At 42.3% G+C, this 23,485-nt stretch overlaps 1 protein-coding gene across 1 annotated transcript in view; it reads left to right on the forward strand.

Annotated features, from left to right (window-relative positions):
• Window positions 1–20,067: 20,067 nt before the first annotated feature.
• Window positions 20,068–23,485, forward strand: part of LOC145346938 (collagen alpha-1(XXI) chain-like) — a 43,752-nt gene continuing 40,334 nt past the window's right edge. Inside the window, exon 1 of the mRNA XM_080194815.1 lies at window positions 20,068–20,126. The gene's annotated coding sequence lies outside the window, so the exon portion shown is untranslated. The remainder of the gene's footprint in view (window positions 20,127–23,485) is intronic.

Here is a 23,485-nt window from a genome sequence, read left to right on the forward strand (position 1 = left end):
GTGCTACTAAATAAATCTATTGGACTTTAACCTGTGTTGTGAGACTTCTTACTGTGTTTACCCCAGTCCAACGCCAGCATCTCCACATCATCAACTCTAAAGTAAACCATGGAGTAGATTTTTGTGAAGGAGATGGGAGTTGAGAAAGTTCCATTTAGGAGACTCTTACCTAGTGTATCATTGTTCCAGGAAGGCTGTAGTGGGATGGTGTTGAGTCGGCCACTGGAAGCAGGCCAGAGGTGGACAGATATTGAGGCTGATGTGCTGGAATAGCTGTATCATAGACCCAATTGTAATGTCAGACCCTCATCATTCCCTATCCACTTCGCATGCTCCCCTCATAACTCCCATGCTTTCTCCTATCTCCCATGTCTCCTTTTTCGTCACGCCCTGTCATGTATCCCATGTTGCTTCCATGCCACCCCCTTATATCCTCCATACCCACTCTCCCTATATCCACTATGTACAGAACCAATGAGCGTTGGCAAGGGAAGACAGGAGCTAGTAATCCTAACTTTAATGCTCTCCGGACATGGATTCAAATCCCTTCACAGCAGCTGGTGGAATTTAAATTCAATTCATAAATATCTGGAATTAAAATCTAGTCTCAGTAAGAGGGACCATGAAATTGTTATCGATTGTTGTAAAAAACCATCTGGTTCAATATCCTTTGGGGAAGGAAATTTGCCATCCTTACCCAGTCAGGCCTACATGTGACTCCAGAGCCAAAGCAATGATTCTTAACTGCCCTTGAAATGACCCTAGCAAGCTGTTCAGTTCAAAGGGCAACAAATGCTGGCTTAGCCAGTGACAATCACATCCCATGATAGAATGACCAAAAAGTCTTTGAAATAATCTGGAAATAATCTGACATAATAAGAAGCTTTGAAAAGATCCCTTGAAAGAAAATTAGCACAGCATATAACCTCTTAAAAGTGCCAATCAACCATAGCCACAATGCTTTTATCTATTTTGGACCTCTTAATCTTGTCTAAATAAACACAGGAAATGGTCCACTCATCACATCAGGGTGTTTCAGATCAGGAACTCTGGACTGAAGCTCAGTTTATTTTCTGGCCTGACGTTGCATGTTAATGTTCAAATGGACATCATTGGACATAGACTAATGTATGTCTGCTTTCCTTTTTTTTGATGTGGAGTGTCTTTTTGGAACAAATGGTTAGTACTGCTGCCTCACAAAGCAAGGGGCCCGGGTTCAATTCCAGCCTTGGGTGATTGTTTGTATGGAACAAAGGACAAAGAACAAAGAACCGTACAGCACAGGAACAGGCCCTTTGGCCCTCCAAGCCTGTGCAAATCTAGACCAACTGCTTGTATCCCTCTATTCCCCACCAGTTCATGTGTCTCTACAGATAAGTCTTAAATGTTGCTAATGTATCTGCCTCAAGCGCCTCACTTGGCAGTGCATTCCAAACCACCACCACTCTTTGTGTAAAAAAATTTTCCCCACACATCTCTACTGAACCTTTCCCCCTTACCTTTGTTGTGGGGAAATCACCACTCGGAGTCAGACTTAAAGATTCAACATGCAGTTATTCGGACAAAGCTTTGGGAGAAGCGCTGGGCTCTCCGCAGTGCTCGCAATCACCTTCTCAACTTTAAAATGGCAGTGGGACTTCTTTTATACATTTTCAAATAGTGGCCAAGTACAGACATTAGTAGTTAGCACACCGTTATACGTAGACTAAATAACTGGATATCACAATTAGCACATTGCTATACACAGAGTAGACAAGTACAGACATCAGCAGTTAGCACATCATTATACATTCATGCCCCCATCAACGACTAATCTCGTTACCAAAATTCATTATTTTGGCTCTGCTTTATTTCAAGCTGAGGTGATCATCTGGCCCTCAAGGTCTGATTTATTTCCTGTAGCAATTAGACACTAACAGGATTTAACTCATTGTGCAACACCTGTGCCTAAGTCAGCAGATCTTAATGTCTTTTTACAGAGTCCATTTTGTGCCAGATAACCATCTTCTATCTCTTAAATCCAATTTTACTCCAACACCTTGAACATGTGCCCCCTTGTAATTGTCATTTCTGCCCTAGGAAAAAGCTTCCAACTGTTCACCTTATCTATACCCCTCATAACTTATAAACTTCTATCAGGTCACCCCTCAGTTTTTGTCTTTCCAGGGAGAAAAATCCCAGTTTATTCAATTTCTCCTCATAGTTAATACCCTCCATACCAGGCAACATCCTGGTAAACCTTTTCTGTCGCCTCTACAAAGCTTCCACATCCTTCTGGTAGTGTGGTGACCAGAACTGAACACAGTATTCCAAATGTGGCCTAACCAGTGCTTTATATAACTCTAACATAATTTGTCAATTTTTATAGTTTGCACATTCTCCCCATGTCTGCATGGGTTTCTTCCCACAAGGATATGTGGGTTAGGTTGATTGGCCATGCTAAATTGCCCCTTAGTGTCAAAGTGACTAGCAGGCTCAATGGGCTAAATGGTCTCCTTCTGCATTGTAGGAATTCTAAATTCTCCAATTGGGAAGTGTTTTAAAATTAAATTCAAAATGCAAATAAAATTAAAGTAGAAATTCTTCCACCTCTATATTCACAAATAGTTATATTAAAATAAAACATCTAAGAATTTTTAAAATAAATAGTCATTTCTCAACAGGGTGAACCTGGTAATGCCGGAACTCCTGGTAAACCTGGGCCAAGGGGTAGACAAGGACTAGCTGGATTAATCGGTGCTCCTGGAGAGAGAGGTAATTGTTTACTTGTCCGTACGCTGAAGTTGCACTTGGACTCTCTCTGTACAGATGTTTGGTAGCAGTGATTGGTGCTGGTTATAATGACTGTTCTTCTGTACTTTAGGAGATAAAGGTGAAAAAGGTGTAAAAGGGAGGCAACGGGTTGGATTGCCTGGAGCGGAAGGACTACAAGGACCTAGAGGTTCATTCTGTTACTCTTCATTGTGCTTTGCTAATGAGTGGTGGGTGTCTGGGAGAACAACACAATCCTAGTTTTCCATTAATTTAGACAAATTAGGAACCAGATCAGAAACTCCAAGGTATGTTGTAAAGTCAGCCTAGACCCAACTTTTTTTGGTTTTGACATTAGGCTGAGCATAAGGTATTCCACTCCAGGTATGATTCCATTGACCCACTAGGAAGCTTTTATTAAAACAAACTTTATTTACCAATACAGTCAAAATATAACAAAAAGAATCAGTATCACTTTTACTAGTTGAAATGCTTAAAAATGACATGGTATAATTCTTAACGGCTAGATCTCTCTACAGTTCCAATGTAAGCAATATTCCCACAGACATACATTCTTTTTTAGAATCAGTAAGCACAAAAACAAATATATTCATGTAGGTGCCAAATTTCAAGCCTTTAACCCTCTTCACAGAAACAAACCTTCTATTTTCTGACTCGCATAGAGCAGCCTCCAGAGAAAGAGACTTATTTCCATTCTCAAAATCCAGAGAGAGACAGAGAAAGCTACTTCTAAAATATCTCTCCTGACTGGTGACATGGTATTGCCAAAGAGTCTAGCTTCTTGAAGTTGAAAATGTTGTTTCCAGTAATAAGTAAGCCTCGAATTTCATGGACTTGCAGGATAATTATTTCTTGACAAATAAACTCACTCTAAAGATCCCAAGCAGCAACTGACTTGATTTCTCTGTGTAAGCCTGGTCCTGCCCAATCAAATGACTTATCCTCTCAATCAATCTAATGAAGTCCTACTCTGAAATACCCGAGAGGAAAACATTAAGTAACAGAACTTTATTTATCCAGATTAAAAAAAACATTTTAGCAGTTAAAATCAATTATGCTGTTGCAGCAACAAAAGGGGCTACAGGTTACAGACAAAGTGGCACTGGTTAATAGAACTAACTGATAAAGAAATCTCGCACAAGAAACATGACACAAATTCATTTCTCAAAGGCACAGTATCATGACACACTGAGGTCCCAATCCGAACCAAATTTCGAGGGCAAGTATTGTCTTCATTCGGCAATTCTACTGTTATTTCAGAGAGAGGCGTGTCTATGGTTTCCATGACAAACACATTCACATGATGCAATGATCCTCATCAATCTGATGCATGTCACTCTATTGTGTGTTTGTAAAAACAAAATCGGTAAAAGATTACCAAAGCAGGAAAATTGTGTCATTTTTTAAAGAATACACACTCGCAGATATTCATGCCAATTGGGAAGGATTTTCCCCTCCATCTGAAAACTTCCTTTTGGCATCAATCTATTATTTTTGATTTTGAATATTTTACCGGAATATGTAGAGAATATGAATAGAAGTAGATTTCCAAGTGAATTTCGGCCATCAGTCCCTTTACATGGAAGGAGTGTGTGTAAGGAACATCTGAAAATGAAGCCCCAGTTCCCTCTTATATTCTGATTTAAAGATCAGAGAATGGGAAGCGGTGGCCTTATGGTATTATCACCAGACTATTAATCCAGAAACTCCACTCATATTCTGGGGAACCTGGGTTTGAATCCTGCCATGGCAGATGATGGTATCAGAATTCAATAAAATACAAATAGCTAGAAGGAAGAATCTGCTGATGACCATGAAACCATTGTCAATTGTCAGAAAAATCCATCTGGTTCTCTAATGTCCTTTAGGGAAGGGAATCTGCTGTCCTTATCCAGTCTGGCCCACATGTGATCCAGAGTCACAGCAATGTTGTTAACTCTCAACTGTCCTTGGGCAACTAGGGATGTGCAATAAATGCTGGCCTGCCAGTGATGCTCATGTCCCACAAATGAATTGTTAAAAAGTTTGAACAGTGGGGTGGAGGTGGGGGCAATCTTTTCAGCAGGGATTCTACTTCTGGTCGTTTGGGCTTCTAGACTGATGGAGGAGAAAAAAAAATCAGATTCATATTCATTCTGTGGCAAATAAACTGTTTGAATGTATGGACAAGAGGATTGGAGAGGTTTGTGATATTATATCAGTGGACACATTAAGGCTTCATGCTGATTATTGGGAGACTTCAGCATACTTCAGGCACTAATGTGAGACCTCTCCACATTTTTCACACAGCGCTCCCGAATTCCTGTCCAGTTAAGGATCAAATCCGTCTTAAAGAACCCGTGCAACTCTTTTGTTCTTATTTTTGTAGCGTTCTTAGTTTTCAGACTGAAGTGGAAGTAACCGCCTCTCTCATTCTATCCTTCAGGATATCCGGGGTACCCAGGCTCTGCTGAAGAAGGCCAGCCTGGCCCACAAGGCCCGGTGGGATATACTGGACGTTCAGGTCAGCCTGGATTGCCTGGCGAGCCGGGGGCTCCAGGGATTTGTGAAGCCAGTGACTGCGGAATGCATGCTGCTGCTCTTCAAGCCAGTATGGACCTCTGAAAGGACCAATATTAGTGTTCAGCCATTGATAAAGACATGGCCTGGAATTAAAGCAAAATGTGAGGTTGCAAGAACTGATCATCACTCTGAGAAACACTACACTTAACGTTGTACTTTGTACCTTACATTCCACAGTAAAGTAGACGTTGGGCAGGATTTTCCGTCCTCGCTTGTCCTGAAACAGGAAAATCCCGTCCAAGGTCCACAGGCCTTTCTATGGTCCACCCCTCGCCCGCTCTGATTCCCGTGGACAGTAAAATTCACCCCATTGTTTGAGTTGATAACAAATGATTTTCTTAACTGTTTTCTTTAAGAGTCAAAGTTGTATCACAATAATAAAATTGTACTTAATAATTATTCTACAAATTACCTATTTATGAAAGTAGCTAGTCAGATTTCTTCCTATAATATATTCTGGCTTCTATTGCCTTTAGGACATTTTAATGTCATTTTTTTAATGAGCTGTTTAAAACCCAGTTTATGACTTTGAGATATTTTCAGATCTTTTTATAATAAAAAGGACATCATTTGTGGAAAACGTAATTCAAACTGCTCAAGGAAACAAATGAGCAGCTTCAGAAACCAACAAAAATAAATAAATGTCAACTCATAATTATTAAACTAGTTCATGGCATCACTTTTCGAGGGCTCTTTCACACTCTCACTTAGAATTAGATGTTCAGTAACTGTTTTGGTTGTGATCCCTGTTCAGATTTACCAATTTTATTCATTACCTGTACAAGCAGTTCATTTTCTAATTCCCCTTCAAATGACAATTTGTTTTGTAAATTAATAATAATTATGTGTTACACATCAGTTTATAATAATGATTTACTTATTGGATGAGCATATTTCCTGGAGCATAAGCACTTCAAGTTGGACAAAATACATTATTGAACTAGTGGACTCTTCCTCCCTCCACCAAGGAATCACTCATTCAGCAGCCCCTCTCCCCAACACCCTCCCACTCACTCACTCACTCATTCAGCAGCCCCTCTCCCCAACACCCTCCCACTCACACACTCACTCACTCAGCGCCCCTCTCCCCAACACCCTCCCTGTCACTGACTCACTCACTCTCTCTCTCAGCAGCCCCTCTCCCCAACACCCTCCCACTCACTCACTCACTCATTCAGCAGCCCCTCTCCCCAACACCCTCCCACTCACACACTCACTCACTCAGCGCCCCTCTCCCCAACACCCTCCCTGTCACTGACTCACTCACTCTCTCTCTCAGCAGCCCCTCTCCCCAACACCTCAGTCCCACTCACTGAGCAATCCCTCTTCCCAATTCCCTCCCTGTCTGCCACTCAGTCACTCACTCAGCAGCCCTTCTTCCCAATACTCCAGCCCCACTCAGGAATCCTTCTTCCCAACCCCCTCCCTTTCACTCACTCACTCAGCAACCTCTCACCTCAGCACCCCCCCTCGCCCCCACCCACACACACACACACACACCCCCACAGGAGCCCTTTTTCCAAAACCCCACTCAATTCTTTGTATCTTTGCGAGATGGCAGTATGAGGGTGGCCAAGCAGGATGTGCGCACCCAGCTGTCCTCTCCCCTGTGTACCAAGCAGCTGCATCTCCCACTGGGCAGTGTTTGGGCCAACAGTGGTTGCTCGTACATCACTGCCCGACCGTCACTCACATACTGTCTGTCCCCTTTCCTACTGCTCTTCCAACCAGGGGTTGTTTCTATCTCTTGTGTTTGCAGCCAATAGGCACTCACCAATGAGCCAATTAGCAGCAAGCACAGGAGACAAACAAGCTGTGATAGGAGGAGCAGGGTGGAGAGTGGTGAGTGACACATCAGCCTGAGCACCAGGGCCTCTTGCGTTTGGGAACCCCAGGACTATGGAGGAGAGGAAACATTCTCATCTCCAAAAATCCATGCTGACACAAACAAAAGTATCCCAGTCACATCTGCCGTACACCACTTTGGGAACCACTTCTCTAGATAGCTTTTTTTTAAATTAAGAAAGCTTAAAGAAACTCTGTTTATTGTTGTGGTTCTGGCCAATTATCTGTCACTATGACGCTGAATTATTTAAAAATAACTGAAGATAATGTAAAGGTGAACTCTTGTGACTTTGATTATAATTAAAAAATGCCTTTGTCCATGACCTGAGTCAGCCTCTGATTGATGACCTAATTTCCAAGGAATATCAATGTGGTCATTGCTCTCACACACTTCTCTTGCCTCAGATATTATTAGAATCAAAAGACTGACATTTAATGTGGTAGTGATTGCATCTCTACCTCAGAGCTGGGAGCTCCAGAATTAAGTCCCACATCAAGCCTTACTGGCCATGGAAGGCGTGCGATCGTAACATAAACATCCTTAGTGAAGCAAAGACATTTCCGACCACTGAGGTTGAATTTGGAGAATTGTTCCATAAGACTCTGGTTGGATCTGGCCTCCTGCTGACAGCCCTGCTCCCCCTCCTCTCTCTTCCAGCAACATGTCCTCATTGTGTGACTCCTCTGTTTGTTCACCCTAGTACCTGGTAGATCATGCAGAGATGCAACCTATCAGACCCATGTTTGGGAGCAAGTGATCTGAGGAGAATCCTTGAAATGAAGACCAAGTCAATAACAGCACAAAACTTCCAAACACCTCTACCAACTCAGCAAGAGCCAGTATTAACCCATCAGTGGTTGATCATCCCTGATCCCCCCATCAGCAGCATGGATGGGGGAATCGTTTCTGACCCATTATGTTCAGCTGCACCAAGTTAAAGCAGGGCACTTGCTGCAGTGTTAAGCTCCAAAATGGCAGTGTTGATATCAAATCAATATTATGCCAAAATTGACGTCATGATCTACCTCCTCTGCATATATCCAGGCACTATTTACTATGCACAATGTGAATTCTTTCTTTCTAACTTTACTCAATTAAAATTGATACATGGCACATTCTAAAAACATTTCGTTTTTGGGCAACTGGATTTGATAGACTTTTTTTTATTATTTGTTGAGGATGTTATTCCAACAGTGCCAGGGATAGAAAGCAATAATACATTTTGTACATGAGTGGTGGGGGTGGAGGTGGGGTGGGTGGGCGGGAGTGCCAAACGGGCATGAAAAAGAGAGAATTGCATTCGTTTTTTGGGTGAGATCCCAGACACAATCTTATGCATTTAGAGAAAAAAACGAGACAAAGTGTGATTCTTGTCGGCAGTGGAATTGGGCAGAGACTATTCATGCTGGGAAGCTGGCTGCTGACATCAAGAGGGCGCCACTGCACATGCGCCAATCTCCCTGTGCACCATCTCTCTCCCCCCTGCACCTCTCAACATCACACCCCTCACCTCCCCCCCCCCCCAATTGGGACCCCTCCCACCTTCTCCCCCGGCTGATTGTTGCCTCCACTCCCCGCCTCCCTGCCAGGCGATCGTAGCCCCAGCAATCTCCAATTGGAAAGTGCACAGCAACCAGCACCCCCCCCCCCCCCCCCACCTCCCCTTTGGCCTGCCCCCATCAAACCACAGCTCTTCCCCTTAGGCTTCATCCCTTAGCAATCCCTTGGTGCCCAGTATTGCAAGAACAGAAAAACTGGGTATGAAGCTGGTTTTCCACCTCTCTTGCAATGTTTCTGGATCACATGCTGATCAATTGGTGGTAAGAACTGGTGAGATCACCCCCAAGAAAATTATTCTTTTTGCATTGGAAATGAGGAATATGTTACATGCAAACATCTCAATATTATTGGATAGATTTCTTGTGTTGTCTATGGCAATGGACCTCACCTTCCTGACAATGTCTTTTTCATGTGGGTTAGCAATGGACAAGCTCTTAGATAATACACTGTCAACTAATCCAATAAGGCGTATGTTTGACACAAGCAAGCTGAAAACATTACAACACCAAATCAACATATTGGATCAGATTATCTGGGCAGTGTCAATGCCACTCACCTTTATGCTGTCCACGAAGATTGCTGTGACCTGACCTTTTCCCAATTTTTCAGCTGGGATCAGAAGCATTGGGGGATTAGTGCATCTGTTCATGGAGAGGACTGTCGAATGCAGGAAAAGATGGATGAAAACTGCACATGTCCCTTTTCACAACAGCAGATGCCTTGAACTCACTATGAAGAAAGAACTGTCCAAAACACATGACCTGCCGCCCAGTTGTAAATTCCAAGCCAATGTATGAGGCCCAGATTAAAAAATAAACAAAACCCCATTTAAACCACTGAAGCAGCAAAAGAAACACTTTTAATCAAACAGCCTGGCAATGAAAAAACCCAGAGCTTCTTAACTGCAGAGAACATATTCTAAAAAAGAACATTACTTAAAGGCCTACTTGTGTCACAATTTTTTTTTACATTATCACTGTATACTCCCTCAAAGGCATACTTGAGAGCACCAACTCATTTCCCTAAAGCTGAACAGAATTTAACAAGGAGTAGAACAAAGAAAAAATACAGCGCAGGAACAGGTCCATACCCGGGATCAACGTAGTGAACTTTCTCTGAACTGCCTCCTTTGCCAATATATCTTTCCTTCAATAAAGGGACCAAAACTGTTCACTGTATTCCAGGTTTGGTCTAACTGGTGTCTTATATAATTTTAGCAAGACTTCCTTATTTTTATACTTCATAAGAACATAAGAACATAAGAAATAGGAGCAGGAGTAGGCCATCTAGCCCTTCGAGCCTGCCCCGCCATTCAATAAGATCATGGCTGATCTGTCGTGGCTCAGTTCCACATTCCCGCCCTCTCCCCATAACCCTTAATCCCCTCTCTTATCAAAAACCCATCAACCCGCGTCTTAAAAATATTTAGCGAGGTAGCCTCCACCACTTCAACGGGCAGAGAATTCCAGAGATTCACCACCCTTTGAGTGAAGAAGTTCCTCCTCAACTCCGTTCTAAACCACCCCCCCTTTATCTTGAGGCTGTGCCCCCTAGTCTTACTGTCCTTTCTGAGCGGGAAGAGTCTCTCTACCTCTATCCTATCCATCCCATTCATCATCTTATATGTCTCAACGAGATCTCCCCTCATTCTTCTAAACTCTAACGAGTACAAGCCTAGTTTATTCAGCCTCTCCTCATAGCTCAACCCCCTCAACTCCGGTATCAGCCTAGTAAACCTCCTCTGCACTCCCTCCAAGGCCAAAATATCCTTGCGTAAGTACGGCGACTGAAACTGCACACAGTACTCCAGCTGCAGCCTCACCAATGCCCTATATAGCCGCAGCAAGACCTCCCTACTTTTATATTCAATCCCCCTCGCTATGAAGGCCAGCATCCCATTTGCCTTCCTGGCCACCTGCTGCACCTGCAAGCTGGGTTTTTGCGACTCATGCACAAGGACCCCGAGGTCCCTCTGCACCGTCGCCTGCTGCAGTTTTTCACCACGTAAGTAATAATCCTTCCTACCTTTATTCTACCAAAGTGGACCACCTCGCACTTGCATGTCTAAGGAAGGATATTCTTGTTTTCCAGGCAAGGAAGGAAAGAAGATTCACTGGATATTGTAGTGCGAGGTAATAGACGAAAAAGCTTTAAATCACAATGGTAATTTATCAAACAACAGCAGCAAAACAATACACATGAGCTCAACTCTGATACCGTTTCTGTGTCTCCGGCTCCCAGGCTTGGAAGGAGGGTACCCCATAGGTCGAGGCTAACACGCTCTTTACCAATAGGTCCTGTGTGGGTCACGTGACTCACAAAAAGGAGCCATACTATCACACTCAGCTAATTCTTGAAATAGGAGGATTGTCCTTTAAGGAGAGATTGAGTAGGCTAGGCCTACGTTAGATATAAAATTCACAAGGGGTTTGGTCAAGGCAGATACTGGGAGGATGTTTCCCTTGGCTGGACATATGCGAACCCACAGAATCATATCATAGAATCATACAATGTCTACAGTCAACCCATCGAATCTGCACCAACAACAATCCCACCCAGTCTTATCCCCATAACCCCTGCATTTACCCTCCTATTACCCCAAATCATCTAGCGTGCACATTCTTTTGAGTGTGGGAGGAGACCAGAGCACCCGTAGGATGCCCACGCAGAGACTGGAGAGTGTGCAAACTCCACACAGACAGTCACCTGAGGCCAGAATTGAACCCAGGTCCCTGGCGCCGTGCTGACCACTGTTCCACCCCATGTAGGAGGACACAGGAGAATTTATATTCTATGGTCCATTAAACCAAGAATGTGGTATGCTTCAGGAAGTTCTCTCTCATTCTGTCCTCCCTCTGCTCCTGCATCCCCTTTAGAAATGTGCACCCCCCTAGAACTAAAGAAAAGTCAGAGTGCCTTCCACTCACTTGGTTTCCTTTACTCTTTGATCTTCCCAGTTCCTGTCCTGACCATCTTCATTTTAAAAGATTGCCAGAGTTTCGTAATTAAAATGATTTTGAAAGCGGGGCATTACCTTTGTGACTGGGACTTGTTTTCCCTGGAGTATAGGAGACTTAGGGATGATCTTATAGAGGTCTATAAAATAATGAGGGGCATCTCATAGTCAACATCTTTTCCCAAAGATGCAGAGTTTAAAACTAGAGGGCAGAGGTTGAAGGTGAGAGGGGAGAGATACAGAAGAGTCCAGAGGGATATTTTTTTCACAGAGAGGGTGGTGAATGTCTGGAACAAGCTGCCAGAGGTAGTAGTGGAGACGGGTACAATTTTGTCTTTTAAAAAGCATTTGGACAGTTACATAGGTAATTTGGGTATAGAGGGATATTGGCCAAACATGGGCAATTGGGATTAGCTTAGTGGTTTAAAAAAAAGGGCAGCATGGACAAGTTGGTCTGAAGGGCCTGTTTCCATGCTGTAAACCACTATGACTTTATCGGTCCATGATTTAAATGTTCAAGCATGACCTCGAGAGGACAAAAAGAAAAAAAAATTTTCAACTGTTTGACCACCAGGTGGTAATAAACATTAACAACTGCTTCTACACCAGATCTTGTGTTCTATTCTGGGTTTTACAAGAACATTATCACTGCAGGATATATTTGCTGATACTTTGGACTCACACTCCTAGGGTAATGATCTGCAATTAAAAAGAAACAAAACAGCATTTACCATGTAAGTGCTCCTTGCTGGCTATATTAAAACTGGGGGAGTGAAACCATTCATTTCTGCATCTGTATTCTTTCCAAGTTTTAAGAATCCCTTCTACTTGAATAAAGTTAAAAGGAATATGTAAATGAACATTTATTAATATTGTTCTAGATATTGTATTGAGAAGAATGGTGATGGGAAAAATGCTCACCTTTACTATGGAGTACATGGATAGCCAATTCTGAAGTTTTTCTATAGGCAGCAAAAAGCAGAGATCTGGTGGTTTCAGTTTCAGTTATCCTGCTCCCTCAGGGGTTATGCTATAATAGTAGGCAGAGTTTAATTCCTGGGAGCAGGCTGAAAGGTGGAGGAGGGTCCTCTTTAATTGGGTGGAAAGGGAGGGGTTGGAGAGTCCGTTGCCCTCCTCGGTGAAATCGGAGTGTGGAAGATTGGTGACAATCTGCCTGGCTGGCGGTCAATTGAGGCCCTGTACGTGATCAATTGCTGGTTACTTAGGGGCCTCATCCCATTACTGCTGCTGGTGGGAGAGAGGCTTAATCTCTAGAGCAGGGTTACTGAGACTGAAACCTCCAGATCTCTGTTTCTTGCTGCCTACATGCAAACTCTGGATTTGGCTGCCAATGTATTCCATAGTAAAGGTGCTGTCTATAAATGGGGCGAGAGTCTCTTATGGCTGGGCATCCATCACTCTCAGACACTGGATTCTAGAACCTAGCCACTCAAAGTGGAATAAAAGCTTTTCCTTTTGTCGCTATTGCTTCTTTTGCCAATTGCCTCAAACCTGTGTCCTCTGCTTCTTAAAACTTCTACTCAAGGGAATGGTTTCTCCCCATCTATTTCGTCCAGTCTCTTCAAGATTTTAATACCTCTAAAAAATCCCCTCTCAATCTTCTAGCCTCCACTTAGAATAGTCCTGGTTTCTCCAATCTACCTGCCCATCAAAAGTTCTGATGTGGAGATGCTGGCGTTGGACTGGGGTAAACACAGTAAAAAGTCTGACAACACCAGGTTTTAGTCCAACCGATTTATTTGATAGTAAACGCACAAGCTTTCGGGTTAGTCCCTTTGTCAGGTGAATGGAGAGTTCTGGCCTCAGACAGAGCATATAAAGCACAGACAGTTTACAGATTACTGATTAGAATGCGCCATCAAAAGTTCCTCATTCCTGGAATCATTCTCATTAATCTTTCCTGCAACCTCTCTAATTTTTCCTAATGTGCAGCACCTGGAACTGGATACAATACTTACAAATGAAGCTGAATCAGTGTTTTACAAAGCTTTAACATAACCTCCTTGCTTTTGTACTCTATTAATAAAGCCCAGAATTATGTACACTTTGTGAACCATTTTCTCAACCTGTCCTGCCACCTCCCACAATTTGTGCACATTTACCTCAGGTACCTCTGCTCTTGCTGCCCCAATTAGAATTTATTTCAGATTGTCTCTCCACATTCTTCCTGCCAAAATGGATCACTTCACATGCCTCCACATTAAATTTCATCTGCCACCTGTTCGCCCATTCCAGCAATGTGTCTGTAGATTTTCCCAAGCTGTGCAAAATTAATTTGTCAAAAATGCTACAGCATTTGCACTTAATTGATTCTCTCCAATAGCAGCAGTGGTAGAGTGTTTAGCACTGCTGCCTCTCAGCACCAAGGATCCTGGTTCAATTTCAGCCTTGGATGACTGTCTGGAGATTGCATGTTCTCCCACAGTCCAAAGGTGTGTGGGTTAGGGGGATTGGTTATGTTAACTTGCCTCTTAGATATGTGGGTTAGATGATAAATGTGTGGGGTTTTAGAGATAGGATGGGCCTGGGTAAGATCTTCTGCTGGTCTGTCTCATAGAGACACCCCAGGTGGTGCAATGCTAATAATCCCTACTTCAATGTCCGTAAAACAAAAGAGACAGTCATTGATTTCAGAAAATGGAGTGGAGGACATGGCCCTGTTTCCATCAATAATGATGAAGTGAAAATGGTTGAGAGTTTCAAGCTTCTAGGTGTTCAATCGTCAACAACCTGTCCTGGGCCCTCCACAACAACACTATAGCTAAAAAAGCCCACCAACTACTTTCTCAGGAGGCTAAGGAAATTTGGCATGTCTGCTACAGCTCGCACCAATTTAACAGATGTACCACAGAAAACATCTTTTTTGAATGTTTCGCAGCTTGGTATGGCTCCTCCTCTGACCAAGATCGCAAGAATCTACAAAAGATTGTGAATGTGCCCAGTGCATCACACATGCCAGCCATTGAGTCCGTCTACACTTCCCGCTTTCTCGGAAAAGCAGTCGGCATAATCAAGGCCCCCACCCACCCTGGACATACTGTCTTTCACCTTCTTCTGTTGGGAAAAAGATACAAAAGTCTGAGATCATATACCAACTCACTCAAGAACAGCTTCTTCCCTATCAGACTTTTGAATGGGCCTACATATATTCTGATCTTTCTCTACACCCTAGCTATGTCTGTAACACTACATTCTGCACCCTCTCCTTTCCTTCTCCCCATGTACTCTATGAACAGTATGCTTTGTCTGCACAGAGTGCAAGAAACAATACTTTTCACTTTATATTGATACACGTGACAATAATAAATCAAATCAAGTAGCAGTTAAGCCAGTCCACAGTGGTTGGTGTGTAACCACTGTCCAAAACTGCACAGTTAAAGGAATCTAAATGCTCATTACTGGATTCAAACTTTCAGTCACCAATACTATTCCATAATGACGATCACCATCATGATTTTCAGTCTCTGATAAATCAGTCTTATGGGTTCCTTCAAGTGGTCCCTTTGCTCTGGGCAGTTCATTGCATAATGATACTGGGAATCTCACCGAAAATGCCAATTAACCATGCCCTGTGCATTTTCTGCATTTAGACACGAACAGTCACCATCCCAGGTACACTTTTTATCCCAACCTTCAAACTAGCTAGGGTTATGAACATTTTCAACCCTCCTGTCATGAACCCTATCTCTGTTTTGAAGTTTCCATCCAATGTTTGACTGACCTTGAAACTGTGCCATTATTGAATCCTCGATCCTTTGTTTCATAATGTTTTTCTGTACGTTTGTCAAGACAGCGATTGGGAATGACTGTTTTCTAGAAAGGGCTGCAGCCATTTGATCCCGGAAAGAATCTTTACCCCAGTTAGTATTATCAACATAGTAACTTAAACATCAATATGGATTCCAGAATTTCCAGTTTAAATCTCCATTGTCTCTTGCAATATTTATCCAATCCATGATATATTCTTCAGTGGACTAATCTTCAGATTTCCTCAACATATTCAAGATTTTCCAGGCTCCATATGCTTCCTAAAGCTTATTCTTTTTGTAAAACTTATCCAAGAATTGTCACGAAAGGTCCAATCCCTCTTTTTGATCCTGGTCATCCACTTTCTGAAAATACCTTAATCCTGATCTTACTTTTGGTACAGTAAGAAGTCTCACAACACCAGACTAAAGTCCAACAGGTTTATTTGGAATCACAAACTTTCAGAGCACTGCTCCTTCATCAGGTTAAGTTGGTGTTGCGAGACTTCTTATTGTGCCCATCCCAGTCCAATGCCGGCATCTCCACATCATTACTTTATGTGGTAAGGATAATGCTAATGCCATACCTGGCTTCTTCTGGGGTATGGGAGTAAACTGGGTTCACATTTCGTCTTCAGCTTTCCATCGCTGATATGTTTCAGAGTCAGAGAAAAATTGGTGAATGGTCAAAAGGCACAAGTCAGGAGCAATTTTGCACTGTTCTTCTACCATTCCGCAACTTAATTTATCAGCAGCAGTGTACTTGGGTTCCTCAGAGGTCTGAGACAAAATGCTTCACATACAGTGAAGTCAGTCAGTCATCAAACTTTAGGTTCAGTCTGTCCTACCATTGTTACTCACAATAAATGGTTGTGGTGGAAGAATCACTTCACACTGGTCTTTAGGTTCCAGTTGCTTTATTACAAGCCTCTACTTCAGACATACAAGAAACTGAACTCCTAAAGTGTTGCAACTGTTTCTATTTATAACACAATCGATGTTATAGGTTTTACTGGCAATTCTCTTAATGAGGTGATTACCACATTGTCATTAGTATTACATTGACAAGTTCATACTTTGGTTTAATTCTCATGCCTTAATGGATGCACTTTGAGAGCCTTTTCCTCTCAGTCTGGTGACTACAACCTTGGACTTGGTTCTATGTTTACGGCCATAGTGACACACACATTTGGATTGAAACTCGGATGTTAACAAGGGCAAGAGATATCAGGGAGCGCCCAGAGTCTGGTGAATTTCGAAAGAAGTCTTGGTAAATTGCATTTAAGAAGGGTCATTTTCTATTATAATTTTTTTATTCATTCGTGGACATGGACATTCCTGGCTGGGCCAGCACTTATTGCCCATTCCCAGTTGCTCAAAGGCAGTTGAAAATCCACCATATTGCTTTGGCTCTGGAGTCACATGTAGGCCAGACCAGGTAAGGGTGGGATATTACATTCTCTAAAGGACATTAGTGAACCAGCTGGGTTTTTCTGACAATTGGCAATGGTTTCATGGTCATCAGTAGATTCTTAATTCCAGATATTTTTTATTGAATTCAAATTCCACCAGCTGCCATGGCAGGATTCAAACCTGGGTCCCCAGAATCGGGCGGCATGGTGGGACAGTAGATAGCATTGTTACCTCACAGTGCCAGGGACCTGGGTTCGAATCCTGGCTTAAGTTACTGTCTATGTGAAGTTTGCATGTCCTCTTTGTGTCTGCATGGGTTTCCTCCAGGTGCTCCGGTTTCCTCCCACAGTCTAAAGACGCGCTGGTTAGGTTGATTGGCCATGCTAATTTGATCCTAATGTCAAGGGAATTAGCAGGATAAATGTATGGCGTTATGAGGATAGGGTCTGGGTGGGATTGTGGTTGGTGCAGGGTTGATGGGCTGAATGGCCTCTTTCTGTAGTGTAGGATTCTATAATTCTAAACATTAGCTCAGTTTCTGGATTAATAGCCTAGCAATAATACTACTAGGCCAGCAACCTAAAATGCTCATTTGCTATTTAGTAGGATTGACAATGTAAATTTAAAATAATTATAGTTTGCCTGCTTTAAACTTGGCTAATTTATTAGCTGTTGGTAAATGAATTTGAAAACACATTAAAGCTAGTATTTTCATGAATAGTGTTGGGCAAATCAGTGCATTATTAATTAAATTGTCACGAAGTACTTTGGAACTGAAACAGGTCAATTGGCCCATTGATTGCTCTGTATGCCAACTCTTGCTGTTGGTCTATATCCTTTGATACGCCAAGAAACTAACAAAAAAACTATCGATGTCTGTCCTGTAATCTGCACCTTTTTATTCAAGTCCTGAAGATTATAAAGAGCAATATTCTGTTAGCCTTTTTGATTATTTTCTGCAGTCTATTTACGATATTTTATTAACTGGTGTACATGTGCCCCCTTTTTGGACCACCACTCTTTCTAAATTTCCATGATTCAGAAAGCGTCACATCCTGTTCTTTTTAGGTTCAAAATGGATGACCTCGCATTTGCCTACATTGACATCCATTGCCACAGCTTCTTCCATTCACTTAATGTGTCAAAATATCTTTGTAATTTTAAACTTGCATCTACGCTGCTTAAAATACCGTCTATCTTTGTATCAACGGTAAATTGAATATATTATTTTCCATCCCATCATCTAAGTCTTTATGGAATACAGTGAACAGCTGAGGCTCCAACACAGATATATGTGAGACACCATTTGTCACATCCTACCAATTAGCATACCTGCCCAGTATCTCTAGTCTTTATCCTAAACAGACTCCTAACCAGATCAATAACTTGCCTTCAATTCCATGAGCTTCAACTTTAGTTATGAGAGATTCATCAAGTGTCTTCTGCAAGTCCATATATATTGCATCCATAGACATTCTCAGTTACCGACAGCTAATAAACTGACCAAGTTTAAAACCGGCCAAACCATAATTATTTTGGTTACTTCTACAAAAGATTCAATCAATTTTATCAGGTATAACCTACCCTTTACAAATCCATGCTGGCTCTCTCTGATTGGCAGAATATTTATGCTTAAGAACATAAGAACATGAGAAATAGGAGCAGGAGTAGGCCATCTAGCCCTTCGAGCCTGCCCCGCCATTCAATAAGATCATGGCTGATCTGAAGTGGATCAGTTCCACATTCCCGCTCTCTCCCCGTAACCCTTAATTCCCTTGTCTATCAGAAACCTATCTACCGGTGACTTAAATATATTTAGCGAGGTAGTTTCCACCGCTTCAACAGGCAGAGAATTCCAGAGATTCACCACCCTTTGAGTGAAGAAGTTCCTTCTCAACTCCGATCAAAACTGCGCCCCCCCCTTATCTTGTGGCTGTGCCCTCTAGTCCTGCTATCCTTTCTAAGCGGGAAGAATCTCTCTACCTCTACCCTATCCATCGCCTTCATTATCTTAAATGTCTCTATAAGATCCCCCCCTCATCCTTCTAAACTCCAAGTTAGAAGGATGCTTAGTCATGCTATCCTTAATCTAATAGTTTAATTTAATCTTCTGGGTCCAGTATCATTCTGATGTACCCTATCTAAAGCCAATACATTCTTCCTGAAGTGTTGGATTACTGAGTACAGTACTCCAGATAAGGTCCGACCAGTATAACGTTCTGTATAATGGAAACAAATGAAGAGTAATTCACCTCCTGATTCCTGAAAGGCTGTCCACCATTTACAAGTCAGGAGTGTCTTGGAATATTGGTCTAATTGCAGCTCCAACAGCACACAAGATCAACACCATCCAGAACAAAGCAGCTACTTGATGGGCATCCCATCCACAACCTTAAATACTCATTCCCTTCATCACTGATGTACAGTGGCTGCAGTGTGCACCATCTACAAGATGCACTGCAGCAACTCACCAAGGCTCCTTTGATGGCATCTTTCAAATCCCTGTCCTCAATCGCCTAGAAAGACAAGAGCAGCGGACACAAGGGAACACCACCACCTGCAAGTCTCCGTCCAAGCCATTCACCATCCGTTCATTGTGGAAGGGTCAAAATCTCTCCCTAACCGCATGGTGGGTGTATCTACACCAGAGGGACTGTAGCCATCCAAAAAGGTGGTGGTCAAGAGCAATTATGGATGGGCAATAAATGCTGGCTTAGTTAGCAATACCCACATCCCATGAATGAATAAAAAACTTTCTCCCCTTTGTAATCCAGCCCCTTGAAATGAAGACCAACATTCCAAAAGCCTTTTTGATTTTTTTTTGCACCTGTTTATTAGTAAGTGATTTGTCCACTTGGATTCCCAAATATATTTCCTCCTAGAGTCTCCCTACAAAATACAAGGATTTATCTTCCTCAGGTTCAGAGTGGAAAACCTCACACTCACACAGAAATGAAAATGTGTAATTGTGTCAGTTCCATGTGATGACATTATGATGAAAATGATACAATGTTATTCTCGCTCAAGTAAGGTTTCCAAACCTTTTTAATCAGAGACTTTAATCTTTTGAAGATAGAGAACCAGAGTAACACAGTAACAACGAAATGGTGGCTTTCCCAAAAACGATCTTATACAAACTAGCACTGCACTAGAGGAGGATGAAACAAGACAAAACATGCCCAGGGTTTGCTGAGATGGAGAACATAGAGTGGTAACTAGCATACACGTCTGGATTTCTTGCACAATCCAGGTAGGTTTTTCAGCTCCTGCTATGAGCCACCTGAGCAATTTTGATTGTTTTACATTTCTTAACAGTGTCATTATTTTCATTTGTCTGAACCACTTACTTTGCTAATCAGGATTGTTCAACCAAACAGATTCGGGGCGACAGTGAAAACAGTCACCTAGTGTAAAGACCACAAATCAGCAGAAACATTCCATGGAAACAGTGCTGGTACTAGAGAGGGAATGTGTTTGGTCATGTTCTATCGGCAGCATTTCAGCTTTTAGGCAATTAATAGAATCCACAGAATCATAGAACTACTACAATGCAGAAGGACGCCGTTCAGTCCATTGTGTTAACACCAACCCTTCAACAGAGCAACTTACCCAGGCCCATCCCGTAACCCCACCTATTTATCCAGTTAATCACCTTAACATACACATCTTGGGATACGAAGGGGCAATTTAGCATGGCTAATCCACCTAACTTGCTCTCTTTGGACTGTGGGAGGAAACTGGAGCACCCGGAGGAAACCTACGCAGACACAGGAAGAATGTAAACTTCACACAGACAGTGACCCAAGGCAGGAATTGAACCCAGGTCCCTGGAGCTGTGAAGCAGCAGTGCTAACCACTGTGCTACTGTGCCGCTCTTTTGAATTGTCACTTGACAATTCATTTTTGCATTTGTTTCGTATCTGAAGGGTTTCGACAGAGAAGCCAATGTTTTTACTATCAGGGAGGTTGGTAATCAGAAGATTAGGATTATTGTCAAAAGAAACAGAGGTATGATGAGGTCAACAATTTGATTTGTAATGAGTTATGATCAGGAGTAATGTTTAGAAAAGATTGGATATATTCCTGAAAGGGAGAATGAAGTGTTATGAGGAAAGAGCAGGGAAGTGGGACCAATTGGATCATTCTTTCAAAGGGCATCACAAACATGATGGGTCAAATGGCCTTTGTCTATCTATCACATGTGCTAAAGGATACTGAACTTCAAAACATATCTTATACAAATCATACTCCTAGTGCAAAGCATTGCCTGTCAGGCTACAGTTTTGTAAAAATATCACCACGCTGCTCGGTAATTTTGCTTAGTGCTGTTCAAAGTAGCTGAGCTCGTAGGCCAAGAAAAGAGATTGCATTTCTTGGTGCATTGTGCAGAATGAAACAGAAATGTTGCTGAGATAAGGAACAGTTATGAAATAGAATTGGACACACAGGGGTGTGAGCCTTACAATAACTCTAGGGATAGACATTGCATAAAGAACTCCCTCTATTTACAGAATGCAATACCCCTTTTGAGTGATGGAGAAAACCAGAAGGTTCATGCTATACTCTGGCTCTGCTGCATTCCCTAACCAGGAGCATTGAGGAATCCTGTGCAGAGCATGGCTCCTGCCCCATTCTGTGATGCACAAGCTCTCACGTTTTAAGTCCTACATTTTGGTGTGCGTGAGACTTGACCCCAAGCTATGACTGTAACACTACATTCTTCATCCTTTGCTTTCCTTCTCTATGAACAAGATACTTACAACATCAAATTAAAGCCCAACAGGTTTGTTTCGAATCATGAGCTTTCAGAGTGCTGGCCACTCACCTGATGAAGGAGCAACACTCAGAAAGCTCGTGATTCCAGATAAACCTGTTGGACTTTAACATGGTGTTGTGAGACTTCTTACAGCGCCCACCCCAGTCCAACGCCGGCATCTCCACATCAATGTTATACTTCGTCTGGATAGCGTGCAAGAAACAATAATTTTCACCGTATGCTAATATGTGACAATGATAAATCAAATCAAAACTCATAATAGCACATTATATATATTTAATTGATCAATATATTGCAATGAAATGTCTAATTGTAAGTTAGATAGAATTTAAAAGATCTGCACCATGCTAATCAGGTATAACTGTGGGTTTTGACATTATACATTCGAAGGAAAGGCTGTCTTAATAGAGTTTGACACAAACTGCATGTGTTATTTTTAACAACTGACTTCTTTCTTGCATTAGGTTTATATATTTACAGTGCAAGACTGATTGTTTTACAAGAGAACAGGGAATGGCACCAGCTAGGTGATTCCAGATCAGAGAATGTGCAGCATTAAAATACCTGCTGATAAGATGTACAGGACCCATATTTTCTTCACCTTGCTCAGATATTGTGTGTGCCTGGATGTTATGAATTAGCAGTAGCAATTATTTGCGATCCCTACATAACACAAAAAACAGACAGCCTTACAGCGCCTAATCTGCCATTGATCTGCCCTCTGGTATGTGTTGGTTAGACTTACCCACACAAGATATATCAAGATAAATGAGGCTCTTTTTCATTCGGCAGGATGTCAGATAAAGATGCCTTTTCTTCTCTCACATGTTGGTCAGATCCAGGGAGTGCATGTTCTCCGATTCCTCACCTGATAACACAGTGGCAGTACCGCAAGCAAACGGAGTGCAACGGCTCAAAAATTCTTAGCTAGCTACATCCACTTTCTCAACGACAACTAGGGATGTGCATTAAGTGCTGGCCTCAGCAGCGACCCTCACATCCTCTGAAGAAGGAACCCCATGTATTTTGTTTTAAATTGTGCAGGTATATAGGGACCCTGGTAATGAAATGTTGTCCTTTGACATCCAAAAGTTTTGCTTCCATGTAAAGACAATGGGGAGAGAAACATAGAAACTAGAAGCAGGGATAGGTCATTCAGCCCCTTGAGCTTACTCCACCATTCGGTTTGATCATGGCTGATCACCAAACTCAATATCCTGATTCCCCCTTCCTCCCATATCCCTTGATCCATTTAGCCCCAAGATCTAATTTCTTCTTGAAATCACACAACATTTTGGCCTTAACTACTTTCTGTGGTTGTGAGTTCCATACATTCACCACCCTCCGGGTGAAGAAATTTCTCTTCAGTTCAGTTCTAAAAGGTTATCCCCTTATCCTCAAACTGACCCCTAGTTCTGGACTCCCCCATCATTGGAAACATTCTTTCTGAATCTGCTCTGTTTAACCCTGTTAGAATTTTATAAGCTGCAATGAGACCCCCCCCCCAACTCTTCTAAACTCCAGTGAATTTAATCTTAACTGACTTAGTCTCTCTTCATATGATGGATCAGCCATCCCAGGAATCAGCCTGGTAAACCTTAGCTGTACTCCCTCTATAGCAAAGATGTGCTTCCAATCTTTTTGGCCAAGCAAATAAGCAAGGACATCCTTCCTCAGATAAGGAGACCAAAACTGCACACAATGCTCCACACCCAATTCACTAATTGAAATGTAAAATTAGGTTGCTGTTCAGGGGGAAATCAAGGATCCAATATTGACATCCAAGGACTGAATGATGCCGTCGACTGCATTGGCCATGTTAGCATAACGCC

Source organism: Carcharhinus amblyrhynchos, chromosome 8 (genome assembly GCF_965287045.1).
Source record: "Carcharhinus amblyrhynchos chromosome 8, sCarAmb.v2.hapA, whole genome shotgun sequence".
Classification (NCBI taxonomy): Eukaryota; Metazoa; Chordata; class Chondrichthyes; order Carcharhiniformes; family Carcharhinidae; genus Carcharhinus; species Carcharhinus amblyrhynchos.